The 7097-nt window shown below is 36.0% G+C and overlaps 1 long non-coding RNA gene across 1 annotated transcript; it reads left to right on the top strand.

Moving 5' to 3' along the window:
* The first annotated feature begins 216 nt into the window (after positions 1–216).
* LOC116169295 lies at positions 217–568 on the top strand. Its single transcript, XR_004144928.1, has 2 exons — positions 217–466; positions 518–568. It is a non-coding gene; the product is annotated as an uncharacterized LOC116169295 (long non-coding RNA).
* Positions 569–7097: the final 6529 nt, after the last annotated feature.

The raw sequence follows: 7097 nt of genomic DNA, 5'->3' as shown, positions 1-7097 counted from the left end.
TGCGGTCCCCCCGTTCTGAGATGGCGGTATAGTTAGTCGAGGAGCGCCTAGTTCCGAAATGCGTTTTCGTAAATCTAGTCTAGAAAAACGTACGTAGTTTCTTCACTCTCACACTTTAGACTCTTTAGAGTTTCATTAAAATTTTTCTCTACGTTTTAAGACATAAATACAATTTCAACTGAAATACAGTTCAACAAACCCCCAACGTACCTACTTGTTTGTTTTTGTGTCTCCCTGCTTCAAAGCTTTGTTTTCTGTAGCCAAATTAGTCCAGAAAGTTATGATTTGCTGGCCTAGGCCGGCAAAAATATCACTAAAAATTGGTTGGTGGAACTGATTTAATTTGCAATGACAGTTCTAAATTTAAATTAAATTGTTAGAATGATAGGCATATTTTTTGTGCAAATTCCATTTTAAGCACTTTATGGCTTGGTAACATAGTAATACGTATATGTAAATGCGGTAGGTAAGTACCCTAATCAAGAATTGTAAGTTTCACTTACAAGTTTTCGTTTAGTGCGGTTATGACACTTGTACATGTTTACCGATGGTAAACTTACGGTTTATGGCAAAAAACAGAGAGCTAATTGAAAGTATAGGAAATTGAAGTTTACCTACTTCCACACTCGATGCCAGGAATGCCAACAAATGGTTACGCATGTAAATTAACGCAGTCAAAAAACACAACACTAAACGGATGAAGAGTAACGACACTATATGATTTGTAATTATTATTATTTCTGCCATTGTTAACATTAAACTGTATACATTATTCCATAAATTATATATCTACAAGCAAGTATATTTCTCTGAAGATGACAGTTTCCGAAAAGGAGGTGTACGCATATGAAAACGGTTTCTTGTCGATATCTATGCTCATATCTATGATGAAAATTTCCGACATCAGTTACTTCCGTGTAGTAAGACCATAATAATCAAACGACACTGCATACACCAAATTGTAGATTTGCACGGAGCAATCATCGGCCCTCTTGCTGCTCTCCTCGTAATCGACAGCCAACGAGAAGTAGATATCCAAACAAACTTGTTATCATTCTTATATGTAATGGAATTAATATGATAAATCAATTTGCAAATGAAAACATTGCATTGCAACCCAATTCTCAAAATAGGTGTAAGCCGTAAGCACTAGCTGAAATTGAAATAAATTTCAAGGTTATGTTTCCCATTGAAATCAACTTACTACTTATTAGTTTTAGCGCAGCTTCTTTTAAATGTTATGAACTTCTTAAGACTGGGCTAAGCTTTTAGAAATTTGTAAAAATAATTAAATTAACGTAAATGCTTTGTTTATTCATTTAATCACAATTAATGTGGAGTAAACACTGGTAAATATCGGTTGTGATTTTGTGAATTGACATGCTTGTGCTACCAACCGCCAGCTGTCTGTGCTACCAACATAACATCGAAATATTGGAAATTTGAATGCAAGTATGACGGCTTATAATTATAGGAGGTAGAAATATAAATTTTAAAATGAACGTTGTTCCCTCAAATTTTTTACTTCGACACAAAAAATCTTGTGTATTACACGTCCATAAAAATGTTTTGCGAGTATTCGTATTGCAGGCCTCAGCTCCGCTTCGACTCACACTCGCAAACATCCATTTTATGGACTTGTGATACAAATAACTATTTCAGCAATGGAGCAATTTACGACATTTACTGTAATGGTCAACACTCGACTGTAAAACTGCAAGTGTACAATGTAATCTACTTTGAAATATGACACTTTCTATACAATGTGTAAAAGATAATTCGCTTAATTCGAAGAAATATGACAAAACAAAATGCGGACAAATTAGGAAAGAGAGGTTTTAATTTTGATATCTGGAAATTGAAATTATAAAGGCTCTCCGGTGTGAGTTGTTTCTTCAACACGGAAGACAACTTGGATCTTATTCTTACCAGATCACATATGCTCTACAATCTAACCAGTAACCGGCAATGCAATGAAAGGTAGATCGGCAAAGATTGTACGTTTTTGCGCTTGTGCTATTGTTTTGCGTGTTCTCCGTCGGTCAGGAACCACTTTTACGGGAATGGTCCTAAACTTTTACATGCGACAGCCAATAGAGTTACGTCATAATAGCCCGCGAAATTCGAATTGCAGGACTTGTCTGCTTTATTTTCGGAAATATTGACCCCTATCGCCCTATCCATTAAGGATCATTTTTAAATAGGTCCTCTTTACGGGCTTATACTGCGCTTATGCACATTACATAAGCATATCGACCCTCTTGTATCGAAACACTGATTACCTAACTTTAAAACAGAGCAATAATCGTTAAATAAAATCCATTAATTTCGTTATAATTAAAAATTAATATGTGTACCATATTTACGGTTTACGGTTGGCAATATGGAATGATCATGACCTTGTTCTTGTGTTTACATTTTCTCAATGGCCGTTTACTTGCCTTTAAAGTTAAGTAATCAGTGTTTCGATATAAGAGGGTCGATATCCTTATTTAATGCGCATACGGTCAGTATAAGTCCGTAAAGAGGACCTATTTAAAAGTGATATTTAATATCAATATCTTCCACAGTAAAACAGCCAAGTCCAGCATTTCAAATTTCCCGCTCAAATTTGACGTCACACTAATAGAGTCTAATACCATTTTACATGCGCATGCCTTTAGTGGCATTTGGAAATGGAACAGGCGAGGGGGGGGGGGCAACCACACGTTTTACCCATTCATGGTATTCTAATTAAAGGTCTCAACTTAAGGGATTGCTTACTACGAACTATCGCCCTTCTTTCTGACACTGAATAAATTAGAAATTACTACAAACGAATTTTTGAATTTTTAAGAAATCTTTTTTGAACCTTTTTGAATCGATATTGAATTTTTTCAGTGTTATATTTAAGAAAATAGAATTTAATATGCTATTTTTAGATTGAAATATACAGGGTATGCCATTTAAATACAATTAGGTTAGATCCAATAACTTTTTTAATCGATAGTACTGTATAATTATTTATTTTGAAAACGGCAGATTATTTATCAATAATTTTCAGGAAACATTTTTTTGTTTCTGTTTTTACTAAGAATATAAACGGTCATTCTAAAATTGAAAATTATTTGATTTATCTCCGTATCTCTGTAGCAAAAATGTGCAAATTTGATTTTACCATTGCAAGTTTGACCCAAAAAGAGCCCATAACGCCTATAAAAGTGTCGAAAATGGGACACCCTGTACATGAAACACTAGGTAAAATTCCAAAAGTGGCTATGTATCGAATTTCATTTAAATGCTTCCATAAGTAAAAAAGTTTGCAATTCGGTTAATAATTAGTCGAGATGCGAAAAGGGCACTGTGAATTTTGAATCGATTCGACTCAACTTTTGGCATTGCGTATTATATTATTATATTATTGAATTTGAATTTGGAAGTTAGACGACAGTTTTAGGACCGTCTAGGCCATTGTTTAGCAGCAAACAGTGATTTAACTTTTTTTGTAATAATCTCTTTTTAACGCATTTTTTGCAAATTTATTTGTAAAACGGTGGCTTTTAATCTCACTTTGGCCGGCGGGCTAGCTGGTTGGCAGCAAATGAGACCCCGTAGAAGATCGCTTGTAGAAAGATGAGGAGTGTACTTGTACCTACCGGGCCGCATAATTAACAATTCTTTAGGGACGGGGCTACATGATGTGGGGTCGGTGACATCCGGGCGCCATCCCCGAGTGTGGTTTACTAACGTGGTGATTTTTCAGTTTTTCCTGCAGAAGAAGGTCCTTTTGAAAGGTCGGGCACAGAGCAGTGAAGAATAGTGAAAAATTCTTTGATTTATTTAAAGAGAATGTACGTAAATTTATTAGTTCAAGGTCAGACATTATAAATGAATTGGTAAAGCCGCAGCTTTGAGTGGTTCATAAACGCGCTAATTCAGCTACCCAATTTAGTGATGTCCTACATAGCAGGGGGCGCTGAATCAAAATTTTCCCACGCTTACATCGCCATCTACTTATGAGGTGTGTGAAAGGTGGCCACAAATTAATAAGCGTCTGGAACTCTTATTGTATTTACTCTATGGTATTCGTGTCATTCGATCAGAAATTAAAAATTATTTCATGTTTTTATTCTCGTTAAGGCATGACATGCCCATAAGGGCTATTGAAATCGAAAAAAACGTAAAAAAAACGAAAAATCGTACTTTAAACAAGAGTTGGCCAATTGCGATGAAATTTTGCAGGTGGATTCTTTATCAAATTTGTAGATTCGAGTTCGTGAATTGACAGTGCAGGGCAACAAATAAGGAAGGCCCTTTTGACATCTTCGTTAGTTGTGCACCGAATTGATTGAAATTCAAATTGGGCTTAGTATTAGATAATCCAGCGGTAGCAGACAATGCTTCCGCATTTTTCGAGGTCAAGCGGTCGTAGTGTAATAAGGTGTAATAAGCAGATTTACCTCGAGATTTACATTTAGGATATTTAATGGATTTACAATTCTTAGACGTACGACTGGACTTTCAGCAATTAATGCATAGTTTCTATTTCTCAATATGTTCGAACCTACAATTTACACTTAGGGCTTTATGAGGCTTCGCACAATGTGTGCAGATAGGGCAAGGTTATTAAATGTCTAACAGAAACCGAGCTTTATTATAACAAAGGAGGTCAGGTTAGCTGTAAAGGTGATTACCTAGGATTTGCTAATTTTTATTTTATTACGCAACCGTGCCCATAGATTTTCTCATTTTATGTCGAATCAACTCCAAATTTATGAAAAGGTGGTTGGTCTCTTGGTGTGCGAAGTCACTAAAACAACGTTTGGCATCAATATACTCTCGAACATGTTGTATTCCAGAGTTTGGATTAATGACCAGATCGATAGGGATTTCCTATGTTAAGGGAAGTCGGACGCAATTAGCTTTTATCTGTCAAGAATTAGTTTTCATACCCCGTTCGATTGAGTTAGACGCTGCAGCTATATATTGATAGAATTTTCAAATAATAATTTCAAATGTTATATCTACTAAACTTCTTTCCCAAATCAGGTCAAAATGCATCGCATCGTTTGTCCCGTTCCCACAATAATTAAATTCATATTAAATGAAGGTATCATTTAGTACCTATGCGTCGGCGTCGCCTGTGTAAAGTAGCTCTAGGATATTCTATTTGAAAAAAAAGATTGTAAGTTCCGATTTGTTTCAATGGTGTACACAAATAACACTTGCATTTGACACCCGCATTTTGCGATTGCTAGAACGACGTAAATGTCGGTCAGTCAGAAACATAAACTAAGGGAAAACAAAATCCCTAAAGCTACAATCTTCTTGTATAGAACGTAGATTTAGTTCAAGTCGTTTGTATCCGGCCAGAAATTTTATTTCTTTTAATTCGTCTAGATTTATGGCGACGTCCGTATTGAAATGCAGAATTCAATTACAAATTCATCTCGTAAACTACGGTCATTATACTATGGACCGTTTTTCACTGGAAACCAATAGAAGGATTGGCATTTTGAATTGCTCTTTGTATACGGGCACATTATTAGCTGCACGATTTACGTTTCCGTATGATTTGAATTTTGCAAATTTGCGTCGACTACGAACCCACTACGACTGTTTGATTAGCATTTGGATTATCTGTGCGGAAGCGAATCTATTCGAACGTATGGGCCCATTTTAAAAATTTCTCAATCCCTGTACTCCCTGTCGACTTTATTGTAAATATTTGCCACCTGGACTGGAATGCAATTTATATGAATGCCAGATAATTTGTATTCGTAGGTACATTACCGGTGACAAACATAATGACTGACACACCCTTTTGAGTCAATAACATGCAACGATTCATCGATTATCCCTTCATAAAAATATGTCGGGACGTAAATCTTATTTTCTCAATATCGTTGTCGGTCACGTCACGCATTTTATTACAATTCACGTGCGCTTTTTTTGGGAAACGTTCCGTTTGAGTTCGTCAAATATTTAATATTAAATTTCTTACCTATGACGTTTTATTTAGAATGGGTAGCTCCACGTTGGGCGCCAAATAATTGATGATCACCACATGCTTTGACTCCACCCATCGGTAGGTATGTTGCGCTTTTACTCTCTAATTTCTCGTTGTAAAAAGTTCCTAACCTCTGTTTTCCCCTCTTTGTCGCCACGACTCTGTTCCCAAGATAATCAAGTGTGCGACCACACCGCCGAGGCGCCGAATGCATCGCCTCCTTAGCCTTATTCCTTCTTTGTTAGTACCCTCTTCCGACACTTCGTTCTTGAAAGACATAGTAGTGTACCACATTGAAATGGCAGGTGTAATTATTTCAGAATGCGCACTGTTCCTTCGCAAGTATAGCGACATTATGCTTTTGAGATATTTGAAATATATTGGCCAATTGGGATCCATCTTGTGAACTCTAAATGGGGTTTCAAATTCCAATTTTAATAAATATACCTTCCCCATGAAGAGGTTTCATGGGGAAGGTATATTTATTAAATTTGGAAGGAGATATTCGAAGTAGTAGGACTAAGCTTGTTTATTTGGGAAGTGAGGGAGTTGAAAAGCATTACTTTTGTCATAAAGATCAGAAGAGTAACCACCCACCGATCTTTATCAACACAACCTATAGTTATTATGGTACTGCAATACGCTAACTTTTGATCTGGAAAAAGATTTAATAGTCAACTAGAAGTTATAATGCACTGATGTCCAGAATTTGAACAAAATCGGTGCATATATCTCGCAAATCTCTTTACTGATGGATCCGGACGGATGGACGCGTTTTCCACCACGTCCGGATATAATTTTGGAAGCAATGTTTTGTGTAGATAAAAATCTGATACAACTGAATACCGAACGATCCTCGAGATCTTCACACATACATCATTTTTGCAATAACTTTAAGGGGTTGATTCTGCCCCACCAGATCAGCATAGCTTGTAAAACAAATTGTTTGAATCGGCATTAGTTTTACTTTTATTCGAGGTGCGTAAATGTGAAATTTCATTTAAATATCTTGACAAATAAACAATTTGAGATTGCGCATGCGCAAAACAAACTTTTCGATTCGGCACTAGTTTTACTTTTATTGCTGATGCCTACGTACAAAATTTCA

The sequence above is a fragment of the Photinus pyralis genome, unplaced genomic scaffold, assembly GCF_008802855.1.
Source record: "Photinus pyralis isolate 1611_PpyrPB1 unplaced genomic scaffold, Ppyr1.3 Ppyr1.4_LG4, whole genome shotgun sequence".
Taxonomy (NCBI): domain Eukaryota; kingdom Metazoa; phylum Arthropoda; class Insecta; order Coleoptera; family Lampyridae; genus Photinus; species Photinus pyralis.
This window is presented reverse-complemented; position numbering and strand designations above follow the sequence as displayed.